The sequence below is a fragment of the Perna viridis genome, chromosome 9, assembly GCF_037379345.1.
Source record: "Perna viridis isolate PV_CMFRI_1.1 ecotype Kerala chromosome 9, ASM3737934v1, whole genome shotgun sequence".
Taxonomy (NCBI): domain Eukaryota; kingdom Metazoa; phylum Mollusca; class Bivalvia; order Mytilida; family Mytilidae; genus Perna; species Perna viridis.
In genome coordinates this window covers 43,053,812-43,077,262 of record NC_142453.1, presented here as the reverse complement: position 1 = coordinate 43,077,262, position 23,451 = coordinate 43,053,812, and the positions used below count along the sequence as shown (strand labels likewise).

General features: G+C 33.5%; 1 long non-coding RNA gene across 13 annotated transcripts in view; it reads right to left on the bottom strand.

Moving 5' to 3' along the window:
• The window catches only part of LOC148608620 (uncharacterized), a 68,271-nt gene that overhangs the window by 24,922 nt on the left and 19,898 nt on the right, over nt 1-23,451 (bottom strand). For 10 of the 13 annotated variants that reach the window (XR_015914900.1, XR_015914901.1, XR_015914898.1 and 7 more), the window contains 2 exons: nt 23,318-23,447; nt 19,276-21,862 (listed from right to left, as the gene is read on the bottom strand). This is a non-coding gene — a long non-coding RNA (uncharacterized LOC148608620). Of the gene's footprint in view, nt 1-19,275; nt 21,863-23,317; nt 23,448-23,451 lie in introns of those variants that run through there. The other 3 variants (XR_015914892.1, XR_015914890.1, XR_015914889.1) reach the window with 1 other exon arrangement.

The following is a 23,451-nucleotide window of genomic DNA, read 5'->3' as shown; positions in this document are numbered from 1 at the left end:
ACGAAAATGGTATTTCACAGAGTATTGTTATCTTTGGAATTGTATAATGGCTATTTAAAGGAGAACTGCACGTATCAATTGTCATGAGCATTAATGATTTTAGGTAGGAAAATGATATTTCAAGTACTTTGGCCATATTAAGGAAACGTTCGCATGTTAAGTTATGGGCATATATGATTTTAGCAGGAATAAGTTTTTCGAAGCAGTTTGGAGATATCAGGCGTACAATGCTTATGTGATGTGATACGCATGCATTCTTGGGTAGTTTGTCTGTTAAACGGACATGTTAGGGGTACAGTTTCCCTCCGAAGTGACTATCATGTACGTTATTGGCAGTAAAATTCTATTTCGAGTCGTAATGTCATATTAAGAATTCAGTACGAATTAGATATGATGAGCATGTATGATTTAGGTAGGAAAGTGCTATTTGAAGTAGTATGGTCCAATTTAGGATACACATCAAATCAGATTTGATCAGTTTGTTTGATTTTGCTAAGAATGAGCTATTTCAAGTAGTATGATTATGTTAAGAGTTCAGTTCGCATCATATGTGATTGATATGGAGAATTAAGGTACGAAAATTGTATTTCACAGAGTATTGTAATCTTTGGAATTGTGTAATGGCTATTTAAAGGAGAACTGCACGTATCAATTGTCATGAGCATTAATGATTTTGGGTAGGAAAATGATATTTCAAGTACTTTGGCTAAATTAAGGAAACGTTCGCATGTTCAGTTATGGGCATGTATGATTTTAGCAGGAATAAGTTATTTGAAACAGTTGGGAGATGTCAGGCGTACAATGCTTATATGATGTGATAAGCATGCATTTTGGATAGTTTGTCTGTTAAACGGGCATGATAGGGGTACGGTTTCCCTCCGAAGTGACTATCATGTACGTTATTGACAGTAAAATTTTATTTCCAGTCGTAAGGTCATGTTAAGAATACAGTACGAATTAGATATTATGAGCATGTATGATTTAGGTAGGAAAGTGCTATTTGAAGTAGTATGGTCCAATATAGGATACATATCAAATCAGATTTGATAAGTATGTTTGATTCTGCTAAGAATGAGCTATTTCAAGTAGAATGATTATGTTAAGAGTTCAGTTCGCATCATATGTGATTGATATGGAGAATTAAGGTACGAAATTTGTATTTCCCACAGTATTGGTATCTTTGGAATTGTATAATGGCTATTAGTGAGAGCAGTATGCATCAATTGTGATGAGCATTATTGATTTTGGGTAGGAAAATGATATTTCAAGCACTTTGGCCGTATTAAGAAAACGTTTGGCATCTTAAGTTATCGGCTTATATGTTTTTCGTAGGAATAAGTTATTTGAAACAGTTTGGCCATGTTAGGCATACACTTTTTATATGTGATAAGCATGCATTTGTGGGTAGTTTTTCTGTCATACGTGCATGTCAGGGGTACGGTTTGCGTCAGATGTGATGATCCTGTACGTTATTGGCAGGAAAATGTTATATCAAGTCGTAAAATCTAATTACAGACACATTACTAATCAGATGTGATGAGTATGTGTGGTTGAAGTAGGAAAGTGCTAGTACAAGTAGTATGGTCATATTTAGGTTACATATCAAATCAGATTTGATAAGTATGTTTGATTCTGCTAAGAATGAGCTATTTCAAGTAGTATGATTATGTTAAGAGTTCAGTTCGCATCATATGTGATTTCTATGGAGAATTAAGGTACGAAAATTGTATTTCACAGAGTATTGTTATCTTTGGAATTGTATAATGGCTATTTAAAGGAGGACTGCACGTATCAATTGTCATGAGCATTAATGATTTTGGGTAGGAAAATGATATTTCAAGTACTTTGGCCATATTAAGGAAAAGTTCGCATGTTAAGTTATGGGCATATATGAATAAAGAAGGAATAAGTTATTCGAAACAGTTTGGAGATGTCAGGCGTACAATGCTTTATGATGTGATAAGCATGCATTCTTGGGTAGTTTGTCTTTTAAACGGGCATGTTAGGGGTACGGTTTCCCTCCGAAGTGACTATCATGTACGTTATTGGCAGTAAAATTTTATTTCGAGTCGTAAGGTCATATTAAGAATACAGTACGAATTAGATATGATGAGCATGTATGATTTAGGTAGGAAAGTGCTATTTGAAGTAGTATGGTCCAATTTAGGATACACATCAAATCAGATTTGATCAGTATGTTTGATTCTGCTAAGAATGAGCTATTTCAAGTAGTATGATTATGTTAAGAATTCAGTTCGCATCATATGTGATTGATATGGAGAATTAAGGTACGAAAATTGTATTTCACAGAGTATTGTAATCTTTGGAATTGTATAATGGCTATTTAAAGGAGAACTGCACGTATCAATTGTCATGAGCATTAATGACTTTGGGTAGGGAAATGATATTTCAAGTACTTTGGCTATATTAAGGAAACGTTCGCATGTTAAGTTATGGGCATATATGATTTTAGCAGGAATAAGTTATTTGAAACAGTTTGGAGATGTCAGGCGTACAATGCTTATATGATGTGATAAGCATGCATTTTTGGATAGTTTGTCTGTTAAACGGGCATGTTAGGGGTACGGTTTCCCTCCGAAGTGACTGTCATGTACGTTATTGACAGTAAAACTTAATTTCGAGTCGTAAGGTCATATTAAGAAGAGAGTACGAATTAGATATGATGAGCATGTATGATTTAGGTAGGAAAATGCTATTTGAAGTAGTATGGTCCAATATAGGATACATATCAAATCAGATTTGATAAGTATGTTTGATTCTGCCAAGAATGAGCTATTTCAAGTAGAATGATTATGTTAAGAGTTAAGTTCGCATCATATGTGATTGATATGGAGAATTAAGGTACGAAATTGGTATTTCCCACAGTATTGGTATCTTTGGAATTGTATAATGGCTATTTAAGTGAGAGCAGTATGCATCAATTGTGATGAGCATTATTGATTTTGGGTAGGAAAATGATATTTCAAGCACTTTGGCCGTATTAAGAAAACGTTTGGCATCTTAAGTTATCGGCTTATATGATTTTAGTAGGAATAAGTTATTTGAAACAGTTTGGCCATGTTAGGCATACACTTTTTATATGTGATAAGCATGCATTTGTGGGTAGTTTTTCTGTCATACGTGCATGTCAGGGGTACGGTTTGCGTCAGATGTGATGATCCTGTACGTTATTGGCAGGAAAATGTTATATCAAGTCGTAAAATCTCATTACAGATAAATTACTAATCAGATGTGATGAGTATGTGTGATTGAAGTAGGAAAGTGCTAGTACAAGTAATATGGTCATATTTAGGTTACATATCAAATCAGATTTGATAAGTATGTTTGATTCGGCTAAGAATGAGCTATTTCAAGTAGTATGATTATGTTAAGAGTTCAGTTCGCATCATATGTGATTGATATGGAGAATTAAGGTTCGAAAAATGTATTTCACAGAGTATTGTAATCTTTGGAATTGTATAATGGCTATTTAAAGGAGAACTGCACGTATCAATTGTCATGAGCATTAATGATTTTGGGTAGGAAAATGATATTTCAAGTACTTTGGCTAAATTAAGGAAACGTTCGCATGTTAAGTTATGGGCATGTATGATTTTAGCAGGAATAAGTTATTTGAAACAGTTTGGAGATGTCAGGCGTACAATGCTTATATGATGTGATAAGCATGCATTTTTGGATAGTTTGTCTGTTAAACGGGCATGTTAGGGGTACGGTTTCCCTCCGAAGTGACTATCATGTACGTTATTGACAGTAAAATTTTATTTCCAGTCGTAAGGTCATGTTAAGAATACAGTACGAATTAGATATTATGAGCATGTATGATTTAGGTAGGAAAGTGCTATTTGAAGTAGTATGGTCCAATATAGGATACATATCAAATCAGATTTGATAAGTATGTTTGATTCTGCTAAGAATGAGCTATTTCAAGTAGAATGATTATGTTAAGAGTTAAGTTCGCATCATATGTGATTGATATGGAGAATTAAGGTACGAAATTTGTATTTCCCACAGTATTGGTATCTTTGGAATTGTATAATGGCTATTAGTGAGAGCAGTATGCATCAATTGTGATGAGCATTATTGATTTTGGGTAGGAAAATGATATTTCAAGCACTTTGGCCGTATTAAGAAAACGTTTGGCATCTTAAGTTATCGGCTTATATGTTTTTCGTAGGAATAAGTTATTTGAAACAGTTTGGCCATGTTAGGCATACACTTTTTATATGTGATAAGCATGCATTTGTGGGTAGTTTTTCTGTCATACGTGCATGTCAGGGGTACGGTTTGCGTCAGATGTGATGATCCTGTACGTTATTGGCAGGAAAATGTTATATCAAGTCGTAAAATCTAATTACAGATAAATTACTAATCAGATGTGATGAGTATGTGTGATTGAAGTAGGAAAGTGCTAGTACAAGTAATATGGTCATATTTAGGTTACATATCAAATCAGATTTGATAAGTATGTTTGATTCTGCTAAGAATGAGCTATTTCAAGTAGTATGATTATGTTAAGAGTTCAGTTCGCATCATATGTGATTTCTATGGAGAATTAAGGTACGAAAATTGTATTTCACAGAGTATTGTTATCTTTGGAATTGTATAATGGCTATTTAAAGGAGGACTGCACGTATCAATTGTCATGAGCATTAATGATTTTGGGTAGGAAAATGATATTTCAAGTACTTTGGCCATATTAAGGAAAAGTTCGCATGTTAAGTTATGGGCATATATGGATAAAGAAGGAATAAGTTATTCGAAACAGTTTGGAGATGTCAGGCGTACAATGCTTTATGATGTGATAACCATGCATTCTTGGGTAGTTTGTCTGTTAAACGGGCATGTTAGGGGTACGGTTTCCCTCCGAAGTGACTATCATGTACGTTATTGGCAGTAAAATTTTATTTCGAGTCGTAAGGTCATATTAAGAATACAGTACGAATTAGATATGATGAGCATGTATGATTTAGGTAGGAAAGTGCTATTTGAAGTAGTATGGTCCAATTTAGGATACACATCAAATCAGATTTGATAAGTATGTTTGATTCTGCTAAGAATGAGCTATTTCAAGCAGTATGATTATGTTAAGAGTTCAGTTCGCATCATATGTGATTGATATGGAGAATTAAGGTACGAAAATTGTATTTCACAGAGTATTGTAATCTTTGGAATTGTATAATGGCTATTTAAAGGAGAACTGCACGTATCAATTGTCATGAGCATTAATGACTTTGGGTAGGGAAATGATATTTCAAGTACTTTGGCTATATTAAGGAAACGTTCGCATGTTAAGTTATGGGCATATATGATTTTAGCAGGAATAAGTTATTTGAAACAGTTTGGAGATGTCAGGCGTACAATGCTTATATGATGTGATAAGCATGCATTGTTGGATAGTTTGTCTGTTAAACGGGCATGTTAGGGGTACGGTTTCCCTCCGAAGTGACTGTCATGTACGTTATTGACAGTAAAACTTAATTTCGAGTCGTAAGGTCATATTAAGAATAGAGTACGAATTAGATATGATGAGCATGTATGATTTAGGTAGGAAAATGCTATTTGAAGTAGTATGGTCCAATATAGGATACATATCAAATCAGATTTGATAAGTATGTTTGATTCTGCCAAGAATGAGCTATTTCAAGTAGAATGATTATGTTAAGAGTTAAGTTCGCATCATATGTGATTGATATGGAGAATTAAGGTACGAAATTGGTATTTCCCACAGTATTGGTATCTTTGGAATTGTATAATGGCTATTTAAGTGAGAGCAGTATGCATCAATTGTGATGAGCATTATTGATTTTGGGTAGGAAAATGATATTTCAAGCACTTTGGCCGTATTAAGAAAACGTTTGGCATCTTAAGTTATCGGCTTATATGATTTTAGTAGGAATAAGTTATTTGAAACAGTTTGGCCATGTTAGGCATACACTTTTTATATGTGATAAGCATGCATTTGTGGGTAGTTTTTCTGTCATACGTGCATGTCAGGGGTACGGTTTGCGTCAGATGTGATGATCCTGTACGTTATTGGCAGGAAAATGTTGTATCAAGTCGTAAAATCTCATTACAGATAAATTACTAATCAGATGTGATGAGTATGTGTGATTGAAGTAGGAAAGTGCTAGTACAAGTAATATGGTCATATTTAGGTTACATATCAAATCAGATTTGATAAGTATGTTTGATTCGGCTAAGAATGAGCTATTTCAAGTAGTATGATTATGTTAAGAGTTCAGTTCGCATCATATGTGATTGATATGGAGAATTAAGGTTCGAAAAATGTATTTCACAGAGTATTGTAATCTTTGGAATTGTATAATGGCTATTTAAAGGAGAACTGCACGTATCAATTGTCATGAGCATTAATGATTTTAGGTAGGAAAATGATATTTCAAGTACTTTGGCTATATTAAGGAAACGTTCGCATGTTAAGTTATGGGCATATATGATTTTAGCAGGAATAAGTTATTTGAAACAGTTTGGAGATGTCAGGCGTACAATGCTTATATGATGTGATAAGCATGCATTTTTGGATAGTTTGTCTGTTAAACGGGCATGGTAGGGGTACGATTTCCCTCCGAAGTGACTATCATGTACGTTATTGACAGTAAAATTTTATTTCGAGTCGTAAGGTCATATTAAGAATACAGTACGAATTAGATATGATGAGCATGTATGATTTAGGTAGGAAAGTGCTATTTGAAGTAGTATGGTCCAATTTAGGATACATATCAAATCAGATTTGATAAGTATGTTTGATTCTGCCAAGAATGAGCTATTTCAAGTAGAATGATTATGTTAAGAGTTCAGTTCGCATCATATGTGATTGATATGGAGAATTAAGGTACGAAATTTGTATTTCCCACAGTATTGGTATCTTTGGAATTGTATAATGGCTATTAGTGAGAGCAGTATGCATCAATTGTGATGAGCATTATTGATTTTGGGTAGGAAAATGATATTTCAAGCACTTTGGCCGTATTAAGAAAACGTTTGGCATCTTAAGTTATCGGCTTATATGTTTTTCGTAGGAATAAGTTATTTGAAACAGTTTGGCCATGTTAGGCATACACTTTTTATATGTGATAAGCATGCATTTGTGGGTAGTTTTTCTGTCATACGTGCATGTCAGGGGTACGGTTTGCGTCAGATGTGATGATCCTGTACGTTATTGGCAGGAAAATGTTATATCAAGTCGTAAAATCTAATTACAGATAAATTACTAATCAGATGTGATGAGTATGTGTGATTGAAGTAGGAAAGTGCTAGTACAAGTAGTATGGTCATATTTAGGTTACATATCAAATCAGATTTGATAAGTATGTTTGATTCTGCTAAGAATGAGCTATTTCAAGTAGTATGATTATGTTAAGAGTTCAGTTCGCATCATATGTGATTTCTATGGAGAATTAAGGTACGAAAATTGTATTTCACAGAGTATTGTTATCTTTGGAATTGTATAATGGCTATTTAAAGGAGGACTGCACGTATCAATTGTCATGAGCATTAATGATTTTGGGTAGGAAAATGATATTTCAAGTACTTTGGCCATATTAAGGAACAGTTCGCATGTTAAGTTATGGGCATATATGGATAAAGAAGGAATAAGTTATTCGAAACAGTTTGGAGATGTCAGGCGTACAATGCTTTATGATGTGATAACCATGCATTCTTGGGTAGTTTGTCTGTTAAACGGGCATGTTAGGGGTACGGTTTCCCTCCGAAGTGACTATCATGTACGTTATTGGCAGTAAAATTTTATTTCGAGTCGTAAGGTCATATTAAGAATACAGTACGAATTAGATATGATGAGCATGTATGATTTAGGTAGGAAAGTGCTATTTGAAGTAGTATGGTCCAATTTAGGATACACATCAAATCAGATTTGATAAGTATGTTTGATTCTGCTAAGAATGAGCTATTTCAAGTAGTATGATTATGTTAAGAGTTCAGTTCGCATCATATGTGATTGATATGGAGAATTAAGGTTCGAAAATTGTATTTCACAGAGTATTGTAATCTTTGGAATTGTATAATGGCTATTTAAAGGAGAACTGCACGTATCAATTGTCATGAGCATTAATGACTTTGGGTAGGGAAATGATATTTCAAGTACTTTGGCTATATTAAGGAAACGTTCGCATGTTAAGTTATGGGCATATATGATTTTAGCAGGAATAAGTTATTTGAAACAGTTTGGAGATGTCAGGCGTACAATGCTTATATGATGTGATAAGCATGCATTTTTGGATAGTTTGTCTGTTAAACGGGCATGTTAGGGGTACGGTTTCCCTCCGAAGTGACTGTCATGTACGTTATTGACAGTAAAATTTTATTTCGAGTCGTAAGGTCATATTAAGAATAGAGTACGAATTAGATATGATGAGCATGTATGATTTAGGTAGGAAAATGCTATTTGAAGTAGTATGGTCCAATATAGGATACATATCAAATCAGATTTGATAAGTATGTTTGATTCTGCCAAGAATGAGCTATTTCAAGTAGAATGATTATGTTAAGAGTTAAGTTCGCATCATATGTGATTGATATGGAGAATTAAGGTACGAAATTGGTATTTCCCACAGTATTGGTATCTTTGGAATTGTATAATGGCTATTTAAGTGAGAGCAGTATGCATCAATTGTGATGAGCATTATTGATTTTGGGTAGGAAAATGATATTTCAAGCACTTTGGCCGTATTAAGAAAACGTTTGGCATCTTAAGTTATCGGCTTATATGATTTTAGTAGGAATAAGTTATTTGAAACAGTTTGGCCATGTTAGGCATACACTTTTTATATGTGATAAGCATGCATTTGTGGGTAGTTTTTCTGTCATACGTGCATGTCAGGGGTACGGTTTGCGTCAGATGTGATGATCCTGTACGTTATTGGCAGGAAAATGTTATATCAAGTCGTAAAATCTCATTACAGATAAATTACTAATCAGATGTGATGAGTATGTGTGATTGAAGTAGGAAAGTGCTAGTACAAGTAATATGGTCATATTTAGGTTACATATCAAATCAGATTTGATAAGTATGTTTGATTCGGCTAAGAATGAGCTATTTCAAGTAGTATGATTATGTTAAGAGTTCAGTTCGCATCATATGTGATTGATATGGAGAATTAAGGTTCGAAAATTGTATTTCACAGAGTATTGTAATCTTTGGAATTGTATAATGGCTATTTAAAGGAGAACTGCACGTATCAATTGTCATGAGCATTAATGATTTTAGGTAGGAAAATGATATTTCAAGTACTTTGGCTATATTAAGGAAACGTTCGCATGTTAAGTTATGGGCATATATGATTTTAGCAGGAATAAGTTATTTGAAACAGTTTGGAGATGTCAGGCGTACAATGCTTATATGATGTGATAAGCATGCATTTTTGGATAGTTTGTCTGTTAAACGGGCATGGTAGGGGTACGATTTCCCTCCGAAGTGACTATCATGTACGTTATTGACAGTAAAATTTTATTTCGAGTCGTAAGGTCATATTAAGAATACAGTACGAATTAGATATGATGAGCATGTATGATTTAGGTAGGAAAGTGCTATTTGAAGTAGTATGGTCCAATTTAGGATACATATCAAATCAGATTTGATAAGTATGTTTGATTCTGCTAAGAATGAGCTATTTCAAGTAGAATGATTATGTTAAGAGTTCAGTTCGCATCATATGTGATTGATATGGAGAATTAAGGTACGAAATTGGTATTTCCCACAGTATTGGTATCTTTGGAATTGTACAATGGCTATTTATGTGAGAGCAGTATGCATCAATTGTGATGAGCATTATTGATTTTGGGTGGGAAAATGATATTTCAAGCACTTTGGCCGTATTAAGAAAACGTTTGGCATCTTAAGTTATCGGCTTATATGATTTTAGTAGGAATAAGTTATTTGAAACAGTTTGGCCATGTTAGGCATACACTTTTTATATGTGATAAGCATGCATTTGTGGGTAGTTTTTCTGTTATACGTGCATGTCAGGGGTACGGTTTGCGTCAGATGTGATGATCCTGTACGTTATTGGCAGGAAAATGTTATATCAAGTCGTAAAATCTAATTACAGATAAATTACTAATCAGATGTGATGAGTATGTGTGATTGAAGTAGGAAAGTGCTAGTACAAGTAGTATGGTCATATTTAGGTTACATATCAAATCAGATGTGATAAGTATATTTGATTCTGCTAGGAATGAGCTATTTCAAGTAGTATGATTATGTTAAGAGTTCAGTTCGCATCATATGTGATTGATATGGAGAATTAAGGTACGAAATTGGTATTTCCCACAGTATTGGTATCTTTGGAATTGTATAATGGCTATTTATGTGAGAGCAGTATGCATCAATTGTCATGGGCATTATTGGTTTTGGGTAGGAAAATGATATTTCAAGTACTTTGGCCATATTAAGAAAACGTTTGGCATCTTAAATTATCGGCTTATATGATTTTAGTGGGAATAAGTTATTTGAAACAGTTTGGCCATGTTAGGCGTAGACTTCTTATATGATGTGATAAGCATGCATTTGTGGGTAGTTTTTCTGTCATACGGGCATGTCAGGGGTACGGTTTGCGTCACATGCGGTCATCAAGTACGTTATTGGTAGGAAAATGTTATTTCGAGACGTAAGGTCATATTAAGAATATAGTACGAATCAGATAAGATGACCCTTTATGATTTAAGTAGGAAAATGCTATTTAAAGTAGAATGGTCATATTTAGGGTACATATCAAATCTGATGTGATAAGCCTATTTTATTCTTGAAAGAATGTACTATTTGAAGCAGTATGATCATGTTAACAGTACAGATCGCATCATATGTGATTAGTATGGAGAATTAAGGTACGAGAATGGTATTTCACACAGTATTGCTATCTTTGGAATTGTATAATGGCTATTTAAGTGAGAACAGTACGCATCAATTGTCATGAGCATTATTGATTTTGGGTAGGAAAATAATATTTAAAGTACTTTTTGTCATATTAAGAAAACGGTTGGCGTCTTAAATTATGGGCATGTATGACTTCAGCAGGAATAAGTTATTTGAAACTGTTTGGCCATGTTAGGAATACAATTCTTTTATGATATGATAAGCATACATTTTTTGTGAAGATTTCTGCTATACATACATGTCAGGGGTTCGGTTTCCGTCAGATGTCATGATCATGTACGTTATTGATAGGAAAATGTTATTTCGAGTCGTAAGGTAATATTAAGAATACAGTATGAATCAGATATGATGAGCATGTGTGTTCTAGGTAGGAAAGTGCTATTTGAAGTAGTATGGTCATATTTAGGGTACATATCAAATCAGATGTGATAAGTATATTTGATTCTGCTAAGAATGAGCTATTTCAAGTAGTATGATTATGTTAAGAGTTCAGTTCGCATCATATGTGATTTGTATTGAGAATTAAGGTACGAAAATGGTATTTCACAGAGTATTGTTATCTTTGGAATTGTATAATGGCTATTTAAAGGAGAACTGCACGTATCAATTGTCATGAGCATTAATGATTTTAGGTAGGAAAATGATATTTCAAGTACTTTGGCCATATTAAGGAAACGTTCGCATGTTAAGTTATGGGCATATATGATTTTAGTAGGAATAAGTTATTCCAAACAGATTGGAGATGTCAGGCGTACAATGCTTATATGATGTGATAAGCATGCATTCTTGGGTAGTTTGTCTGTTAAACGGGCATGTTAGGGGTACGGTTTCCCTCCGAAGTGACTATCATGTACGTTATTGGCAGTAAAATTTTATTTCGAGTCGTAAGGATATATTAAGAACACAGTACGAATTATATATGATGAGCATGTATGATTTAGGTAGGAAAGTGCTATTTGAAGTAGTATGGTCAAATTTAGGATACATATCAAGTCAGATTTGATGAGCATGCATGATTCTGGTACGAATGTGCTATTTCAAGTAGTATGATCGTGTTAAGAGTACAGTTCACATCATATGTTATTGGTATGGAGAATTAAGGTACGAGAATGGTATTTCACAGATTATTGCCATCTTTGGAATTGTATAATGACTATTTAAAGGAGAACGGCACGCATCAATTGTCATGAGCATTAATGATTTTGGGTAGAAAAATTATATTTCAGGTACTTTAGCCATATTAAGAAAACTTTGGCATCTTAAGTTATGGGCATATATGGATAAAGAAGGAATAAGTGATTTGAAACAGTTTGGCCATGTTAGGCGTACAATTCTTATATGATGTGATAAGCATGCATTTTTGGGTAGTTTTTCTGTCTTACGGACATGTCAGGGGTACGGTTTGGGTCAGATGTGATGATCATAAAGGTTGTTTGTAGGAAAATATTATTTCGAGTCGTGAGGTCATATGAACAGTACAGTAGGAATCAGATGTGATGAGCATATATGATTTAGGCAGGAAAGTGCTATTTCAAGTAGTACGGTCATATATAGGGTATTTCACACCAAAGTATTGTTATCTTTGGAATTGTATAATGGCTATTTAAGTGAGAAGAGTATGCATTAATTGTCATGGGCATTATTGGTTTTGGGTAGGAAAATGATATTTCAAGTACTTTGGCCATATTAAGAAAACGTTTGGCATCTTAAATTATCGGCTTATATGATTTTAGTGGGAATAAGTTATTTGAAACAGTTTGGCCATGTTAGGCGTAGACTTCTTATATGATGTGATAAGCATGCATTTGTGGGTAGTTTTTCTGTCATACGGGCATGTCAGGGGTACGGTTTGCGTCACATGCGGTCATCAAGTACGTTATTGGTAGGAAAATGTTATTTCGAGACGTAAGGTCATATTAAGAATATAGTACGAATCAGATAAGATGACCCTTTATGATTTAAGTAGGAAAATGCTATTTAAAGTAGAATGGTCATATTTAGGGTACATATCAAATCTGATGTGATAAGCCTATTTTATTCTTGAAAGAATGTACTATTTGAAGCAGTATGATCATGTTAACAGTACAGATCGCATCATATGTGATTAGTATGGAGAATTAAGGTACGAGAATGGTATTTCACACAGTATTGCTATCTTTGGAATTGTATAATGGCTATTTAAGTGAGAACAGTACGCATCAATTGTCATGAGCATTATTGATTTTGGGTAGGAAAATAATATTTAAAGTACTTTTGTCATATTAAGAAAACGGTTGGCGTCTTAAATTATGGGCATGTATGACTTCAGCAGGAATAAGTTATTTGAAACTGTTTGGCCATGTTAGGAATACAATTCTTTTATGATATGATAAGCATACATTTTTTGTGAAGATTTCTGCTATACATACATGTCAGGGGTTCGGTTTCCGTCAGATGTCATGATCATGTACGTTATTGATAGGAAAATGTTATTTCGAGTCGTAAGGTAATATTAAGAATACAGTATGAATCAGATATGATGAGCATGTGTGTTCTAGGTAGGAAAGTGCTATTTGAAGTAGTATGGTCATATTTAGGGTACATATCAAATCAGATGTGATAAGTATATTTGATTCTGCTAAGAATGAGCTATTTCAAGTAGTATGATTATGTTAAGAGTTCAGTTCGCATCATATGTGATTTGTATTGAGAATTAAGGTACGAAAATGGTATTTCACAGAGTATTGTTATCTTTGGAATTGTATAATGGCTATTTAAAGGAGAACTGCACGTATCAATTGTCATGAGCATTAATGATTTTAGGTAGGAAAATGATATTTCAAGTACTTTGGCCATATTAAGGAAACGTTCGCATGTTAAGTTATGGGCATATATGATTTTAGTAGGAATAAGTTATTCCAAACAGATTGGAGATGTCAGGCGTACAATGCTTATATGATGTGATAAGCATGCATTCTTGGGTAGTTTGTCTGTTAAACGGGCATGTTAGGGGTACGGTTTCCCTCCGAAGTGACTATCATGTACGTTATTGGCAGTAAAATTTTATTTCGAGTCGTAAGGATATATTAAGAACACAGTACGAATTATATATGATGAGCATGTATGATTTAGGTAGGAAAGTGCTATTTGAAGTAGTATGGTCAAATTTAGGATACATATCAAGTCAGATTTGATGAGCATGCATGATTCTGGTACGAATGTGCTATTTCAAGTAGTATGATCGTGTTAAGAGTACAGTTCACATCATATGTTATTGGTATGGAGAATTAAGGTACGAGAATGGTATTTCACAGATTATTGCCATCTTTGGAATTGTATAATGACTATTTAAAGGAGAACTGTACGCATCAATTGTCATGAGCATTAATGATTTTGGGTAGAAAAATTATATTTCAGGTACTTTAGCCATATTAAGAAAACTTTGGCATCTTAAGTTATGGGCATATATGGATAAAGAAGGAATAAGTGATTTGAAACAGTTTGGCCATGTTAGGCGTACAATTCTTATATGATGTGATAAGCATGCATTTTTGGGTAGTTTTTCTGTCTTACGGACATGTCAGGGGTACGGTTTGGGTCAGATGTGATGATCATAAAGGTTGTTTGTAGGAAAATATTATTTCGAGTCGTGAGGTCATATGAACAGTACAGTAGGAATCAGATGTGATGAGCATATATGATTTAGGCAGGAAAGTGCTATTTCAAGTAGTACGGTCATATATAGGGTATTTCACACCAAAGTATTGTTATCTTTGGAATTGTATAATGGCTATTTAAGTGAGAAGAGTATGCATCAATTGTCATGGGCATTATTGGTTTTGGGTAGGAAAATGATATTTCAAGTACTTTGGCCATATTAAGAAAACGTTTGGCATCTTAAATTATCGGCTTATATGATTTTAGTGGGAATAAGTTATTTGAAACAGTTTGGCCATGTTAGGCGTAGACTTCTTATATGATGTGATAAGCATGCATTTGTGGGTAGTTTTTCTGTCATACGGGCATGTCAGGGGTACGGTTTGCGTCACATGCGGTCATCAAGTACGTTATTGGTAGGAAAATGTTATTTCGAGACGTAAGGTCATATTAAGAATATAGTACGAATCAGATAAGATGACCCTTTATGATTTAAGTAGGAAAATGCTATTTAAAGTAGAATGGTCATATTTAGGGTACATATCAAATCTGATGTGATAAGCCTATTTTATTCTTGAAAGAATGTACTATTTGAAGCAGTATGATCATGTTAACAGTACAGATCGCATCATATGTGATTAGTATGGAGAATTAAGGTACGAGAATGGTATTTCACACAGTATTGCTATCTTTGGAATTGTATAATGGCTATTTAAGTGAGAACAGTACGCATCAATTGTCATGAGCATTATTGATTTTGGGTAGGAAAATAATATTTAAAGTACTTTTGTCATATTAAGAAAACGGTTGGCGTCTTAAATTATGGGCATGTATGACTTCAGCAGGAATAAGTTATTTGAAACTGTTTGGCCATGTTAGGAATACAATTCTTTTATGATATGATAAGCATACATTTTTTGTGAAGATTTCTGCTATACATACATGTCAGGGGTTCGGTTTCCGTCAGATGTCATGATCATGTACGTTATTGATAGGAAAATGTTATTTCGAGTCGTAAGGTAATATTAAGAATACAGTATGAATCAGATATGATGAGCATGTGTGTTCTAGGTAGGAAAGTGCTATTTGAAGTAGTATGGTCATATTTAGGGTACATATCAAATCTGATGTGATAAGCCTATTCTATTCTGGTTAGAATGTGCCATTTCAAGTAGTATGATCATGTTAAGGGTACAGTTCACATCATATGTGATTGGTATAGAGAATTAAGGTACGAAAATTGCATTTTACACAGTATAACTCTCTTTGGTATTGTAAAATGGCTATTTTAGTGAGATCTCTACGCATCAATTACCATGAGCATTTTTGATTTTGGTAAGGAAAATGATATTTCAACTACTTTGACCATGTTAAGAAAACGGTTGGCGTCTTAAATTATGGGCACGTATGATTTTAGCAGGAATCAAATATTTGAAACAGTTTGGCCATGATAGCCGTATAATTCTTTTATGATGTGATAAGCATGCATTTTTCGGTAGTTTTTCTGTCTTACGGGCATGTCAGGGGTACCGTTTCCGTCAGATGTGATGATCATGTATGTTATTGGCAGGAAATTGTTATTTCGAGTCGTAAGGAAATATCAAGAATACAGTACGAATTAGATATGATGAGCATGTATGATCTAGGTAGGAAAGTGCTATTTGAAGTAGCATGGTTAAATTTAGGACACATATCAAATCAGATTTGATGAGCATGTATGATTCTGGTACGAATGTGCTATTTCAAGTAGTATGATAATGTTAAGAGTACAGTTCGCATCATATGTTATTGGTATGGAGAATTAAGGTACGAAAATGGTATTTCACAGAGTATTGCTATCTTTGTCTGTTATACAGACATGTCAGGGGTACCGTTTCCGTCAGATGTAATGATCATGTAAGTTGTTTGTAGGAAAATGTTATTTCGAGTCGTGAGGTCATATGGACAGTACATTAGGAATCAGATGTGATGAGCATATTTGATTTAGGTAGGAAAGTGGTATTTGAAGTAGTACGGTCACATTTAGAGTATTTCATACCACAGTATTTTATCTTTGGAATTGTATAATCGCTATTTAAAGGAGAACAGTATGCATCAATTGTCATGAGCAATATTGATTTTGGGTAAGAAAATGATATTTCAAGTACTTTGGCCATATTAAGAAAACCTTTAGTATCTTAAGTTATCGGCATATATGATTTAAGCAGGAATAATTTTTGAAACAGTTTGGCCATGTTAGGCGTACAATTCTTATATGATGTGATAAGCATGCATTTGTGGGTAGTTTTTCTGTCATACGGGCATGTCAGGTGTACGGTTTGCGTCACATGCGGTCATCATGTACGTTATTGGTAGGAAAATGTTATTTCGAGTCATAAGGTCATATAAAGAATACTGTATGAATCAGATGTGATGAGCATGTATGATTTAGGTAGGAAAATGCTATTTCACGTAGAATGGTCATACTTAGGGTACATTATCAAATCAGATGTGATGTGCATGTATGATTCTGCTAAGAATGAGCTATTTCAAATAGTATGATCATGTTAAAAGTTCAGTTCGCGTCATATGTGATTGGTATGGAGAATTAAGGTACGAAAATGGTATTTCACAGAGTATTGCTATCTTTGGAATTGTAAAATGGCTATTTAAGTGAGGACAGTACGAATCAATTGTCATGAGCATTAATGATTTTGGGTAGGAAAATGATATTTCAAGTACTTTGGCCATATTAAGGAAATGTTGGTATCTTACGTTATGAGCATATATGATTTAAGCAGGAATAAGTTATTTGAAACAGTTTGGCGATATCAGGCGTACAATTCTTATATGATGTGATAAGCATGCATTTTTTGGTAGTTTTATCTGTCTAACGTGGATGTCAGGGGTACGGTTTGCGTCAGATGTGATGAACCTGTACGTTATTGGCAGGGAAATGTTATATCGAGTATTAAAATCATATTACAGATACATTACGAATCAGATGTGATGAACATGTATGATCAAAGAAGGAAAATGCTATTTGAAGTAGCATGGTCATACTTAGGTTACATATCAAATCAGATGTGATGAGCATGTATGATTCTAGTAAGAATGTGCTTTTTCAGATAGTATGACCATGTTAAGAGTTCAGTTCGCATCATATGTGATTAGTATGGAGAATTAAGGTACAAAAGGGATATTTCACACAGTATTGTTATCTTTGGAATTGTATAATGGCTATTTAAAGGAGAACTGTACGCATCAATTGTGATGAGCATTAATGATTTTGGGTAGGAAAATGATATTTCAAGTACTTTGGCCATATTAAGAAAACGGTCGACATCTGAAGTTATGTGCATATATGATTTTAGCAGGAATAAGTTATTTGAAAGTTTGGCCATGTTAGGCGTTCAATTCTTATATGATGTGATATGCATGCATTTTTGGGTAGATTTTCTGTCATACGGGCATGTCAGGGATACGGTTTCCGTCAGATGTGATGATCGTGTACGTAATTGTTAGGAAAATTATATTTTAAGTCCTTTGGCCTTATTAAGAAAACGGTTGGCATTTTTAGTGATGAGCATGTATGATTTTAGCAAGAATAAAATTTTTGAAACAGTTGGGCCATGTAAAATTATTATATGACGTGATAAGCATGCAATTGTTTGGGTATTTCTGTCATACGGCCATGTTAAGACTACAGTCCGCATCAGATGTAATGAGCATGAATGAGTTCCGACTCGAAAGTGCTATTTCACGGACTATGGCAATGTTAAAGGTACAGTTGGGATCTGATATGATGAGCATACTTTGGTAAGGAAAGTGCAATGTTAGTAGTATTGGCTATGTGAAGAGTAGGCTTCGAATCATCTGTTTAAAAGAGTTTGGACATGTCAAGCATACAATTCGCATCAGATTACATAACCAGGCTATATTTTGGTTTTGGGTAGTTTTTCGGACAAACGGCCATTTTAAGCGCAGGGTCCGCATCAGACGTTATGAGCATGAATGGGTTTTGACCGGAAAGTGTTATTTCACGGACTATAACAAAGCAAAGAGTGCAGTTTGCATCAGATGTGATGTGCATATTTTGGTAAGGGAAGTATGATTCCAAGTAATATGACCATGTGAAGTGTAGGTTTCGAAAAAGGTGTGAGGGAAATGAATGATTTAATGGATGTATAGAAGGGTAACATTTGTATCCATTCAAGATCCTTGATATTGTTCAATTTTTCACCGCTTTAATTACATATCACAACTTTCTAGGTATATGCCTTTAAAAAAAAAAACAAACAAACAAAAAAAAAAAAAAAAAAAAAACGCTTTCTTAAGAACAGACGCATGATGTATCCTTCTGATTTAAACAATAACACAATATTTGAATGGCTAGATTAGTATACAACATTTTCCCTCCCAGGTTTTCTAGGTTAAGTGAACTATATTTGACATTACGCGTCACTTAGATTTAAACAGTGATTTGAATTTGAGGAATAGTCATAAGCTACAACCTTCAAACAAAAACAGTCTAAGTCATTAAGCAAGCCATTTTGTATCAAATATTTACTCTTCATATTACATAAAATAAGAAATTGAATATTATTTCAAGATTACCTACTGAATTATGTTACACATGCCTTATTTTTTGGTTGATAAGGAGACAAATTAAGGTTATTTTTTTTACATAATTAAGTCCATTTTTCAGTTAGTGAAATACTTAGACTTACCATTTTTATACGACTGCAAAACAAATTTGGATGTATTATGTTAAAGGTGTGTAGTTGGAGTCTGTAGACAATTTGATTTCCGTAATTTAATACGAGTTTCCCTTGTATAGGTACTTCTAAGTTGGTACATGAAAGTTTAACACATATATGTCCACTGTGGTGGACGCCTTTTTCAACAAATGGTGGGCATTCCAGTGGGAACAAATTGTGCTCTTCTACTAGCTGACCTATTTCATCACTCTTATGAGGCCGACTTTATAGCTGATCTGATTCGAAAGAAAGAATATCGTTTAGCTAGAACCTTTAATTTCAGTTTCCACTATATAAGTGACGTATCATCTTTAAAATTCCTAATTTAATATTTGATACATAGCATCTATGCCCCCCCCCCCCAACAAAAAAAAAAAAACAAAAAAACTTTGAGATAAAGGATACAACAGACCTTGACCTACAGTTAGAAATCGATGTATGATCAGATTCTAAAATTAGTTATTTAAATGGTTGAAATTTTTACCATTAATTCTTTTCTCAGCTCTTCGCTTCACACAAAATTACTAGAAGATTTTTGTTGTTTATTTTCTAGTGATATTTAACTGAACTTTTTAGTGCCACCTAGGGATAGAACTACTTTGATTTGTGTATGACTACAATTAAGGCAAAGTCTTCTTTCTCCTTCTGATGTTATTTTTTAGTGTAACAGAAATGGCCAAATAATTTGGATTGACAAATTAATTCACTTTAAGACATTAGAGTTAAATAACTTTGAGGCCTATCGAAGGACTAACTGAAAACACTGCCATTGGTATTTGACCACTTATTGGTCAATTTGCTCAAATTTCTTTGTTGAAAATAGGGTAACTTTGCTAAGGGTTTAAAAAAAAACGTGGATGGATTTTGGTAAGTGTTGTTCAAAAGTAAATGTAAAAGATAAGGGAATGGCAACATATATTTTTTCAATTTATTTAAAATAAGTGGAATACAAATACTTTCAACAATTATCATTACACAATTATCAAGTATCATGATACTTGCGAGAAACATACTTTAAATTATATAAATAACCCCATTCCCTCAAAGTGTTGTAATACTTTAAACAAATGCTACTACCAATTAATTTAATGTTAATTCCAGTAAGTAGTTGAAACTATCACAAAAGAAACTAGAGGCTCAAGAGAGCCTGAATCGCTCACCTGGTTAACCATTTCCTTATTTGAAAAACTTGAGGAATGAGACAGGCTAAGTTAAAATCAACTAAATTGTCAAATGCAGGAAATGCTTTTCATAGCATTTTCATGGCCTGAACCAGAATTTTGCTAAAGGCAACAATTTTTTTTTTTTTTTTCAAAAACCCGTCTTAATCCGAACGGTCAATTTGTGTGGGATACCCTAAGGAACATGTATGCTAACTGTCATTGAATTCTGTAAAATGGATTTTGAGAAGCAGATTTTCAAAGTTGCATATGCGAAAATATAAAAAAAACTGTTTTGAAAATTTTGGTCATAGGTCTGTCTCATAATGCTAAACAATATTACCAAGACAGAAATTTGCTAAAGGCAACGATTTTTGAGTTATTTGCAAAAAATTGCCATCTGAACCTATGTTCTATTTTTAGTAACGGCGGCAATGTTTTTTCATGAATCAACAATTCCAACAACCATTTTGTGTGGAATACCCTAAGAAACATAAATGCCAAATTTCATTGAATTCTGTCCAATAGATTTTGAATAGATTTTCAAAGTTGCACATGCAAAAAATCCAAAAAAAAATATGTTTCCGGGGCTGTAATTCCTACATCAGTTGACCAATCAATTTGAAAATTTTGGCAAAGTCCATCTCATGATGCTGAACAATTTTATTTGTGCCAGATATTTGCTAAAGCAACAATTTTTGAGTTGTTTGCAAAAAACTGCAATCTGACCCCTATGTTCTATTTTTAGTAACAGCAGCCATGTTTTTTCAATGATCAAAAATCCCAACGATCATTTTGTGCAAAACACCCTAAGGAATAATCATGCAAAGTTTAAAACCTGTCAGTTTAGTAGTTTCAGAGGAGAAGGCATTTTAAAATTTGTCCACGACGACGACGGACCCCAAGTGAGCTAAAAAGCATCGTTATAGAAATATCCTTATTGTGACATGAATCGCCATTCATACAGAAGTTTAAAGGTACCAGAAGTTCAGCAGTTTTTTTTCCACACTCATTTGTAATATGCAATCTATCAAAATTTCATATTCTATGTATTTTCTAAAATAAAATAAACCTATTTTTTTTAAACTTCTATCCTTAAAAATCTGAGAGAAAAATGCTCATTACAAACTGTGTCAGTATACCAATCTGTTATTCCAAAGTTCTTCTTCCTTTCATTTGAACAGGGTACGTGACTGATCAACCTAATGCCGGAAAATAAATGCTATTTTTCCTCCATTCCCCTGGGTGAACAAATAGGAAAAGTGTTTTTTTTTTCAAAAAATACATCCATTTTATGACACAAATAAATATTTACAAAGGTCTAATACTATAGTTTGACCCTTGTCTGGGAATATTACAATCACTGAACACATCAAGGAAGACAGCTTTTTTCCCTCCTGAAAAAAAGAAATAAATTCAATGCAGTTCAATCCATAAATAATGAAAACTGAACAAAATAAAACCATATTACTTATGGCTGTCATGACCTTGTAGTGAATCCATCTGCACAATGAATACTTATTTGTACAAAATGCCAATAGTTTTTCTTTCTTTTTTCTTCTTCCCTGAATTGACTTTTTATGAGCAACTGAGCGGGTGTTGCTAGAAAAACAGAGGATGCTTACCATATCAGTGCACTATGGTTATGCTTCCAGTTTTTGTGGAGTCTTAGATGCTTATTTATTTCTGTTTTACCTTGCATGTACAGTAGTCCCACTCTCGAGAGAACAACCCATTTGCAACATAAAAGAGGCTTTACAAAAGGGGTGGTCTCTATAAAGGAATTGATCTGAAAATCAAAATGGCTGAAAATATATACAAAATGTTCCTTATGTAACAGATTTGCTTTTCTTTTGTAGGACCTTTATGTATAATCCAGATAATGTCTGTTACATGTTTTATGAATATTAAAATGCCTTTTATTATCTGTTTAAAATGCAAGTATGACACATTAAAATATAACAATGTATTTAAACATAAGATGCATGCATTAAAAGAACTTGAACGTGTACATTGTATCAGATTTACTTTGAAAAATGAACTGATGTCAGACTGTTTTCATAATCAAAATGTTCTCCTTTTTCCAAATAATATTTTGAATTTGCATTTTACACACCTTAAAATCTGCCGCCAGCTTCCTCAAACTGTGACCCTTTTCAGTTAATTTAATGACTTTAACTTTGTTTTCGAGTGTCAACACTTTCATTTTTTTTTTAACAGATGTCATCTTTGTTTACCAATTGTGCAATCACAGAAGTGTAACTTTAACCTTTCAGGTCAAACTATTGAACATCCGGTCTCAAACTTCTGGTTTATCATTGTTATCAAAGTTGTCAATAAACAACAGCATGGTTGTTTTTGAGAGGACAAAGGATATTTTTGGCCGAAAAAAGGTGGCCTTCAAAAAGGGGTTAATTAGTATATAAAAGAGTTAATGCAAGAGAAATATGGCCAGGAGAAAGGAGTGGTCTTTCAAATGAGGGGCCCTAGAAAGGGGGACTGCTGTATAATATTTCAGTGATTTTTTATTCTTGGTTGTGTGTCAGTTATCCATGCCTGTCTTTGTCTCTGAATTACATTCTTTTAGTTTCCACTATAATCCTTGAACTCTCTCATCATTAGTTTGATAAAGAAGTGTATTTCTTATAAAAAACATATCCCCAATACATAAACAAAACTGTAAAATTTACTTATTTTATTCATCTCTTGCTTTCTAACCTACTAGGTAAATTAAGCAATGAAAAACACATTTTTTACTAAAATGCAGTTCTTTTTTCTGGAAAAGTAGAAAATCAACATTTTAACTACACAATTTGATTGTGCTTTATATGCTAACAAATAAAAATGCTTACAAAAATCTCTTAAGAATGTTATTTTCAAACAGTTTCCAAATACATAAACCTATGGTGCTGCTGCAGGGCACAGTTGTTCAGTTTAACCTAAACAACCTGGCAACTGACATCTATCATTGATTGCTTGATCCTAT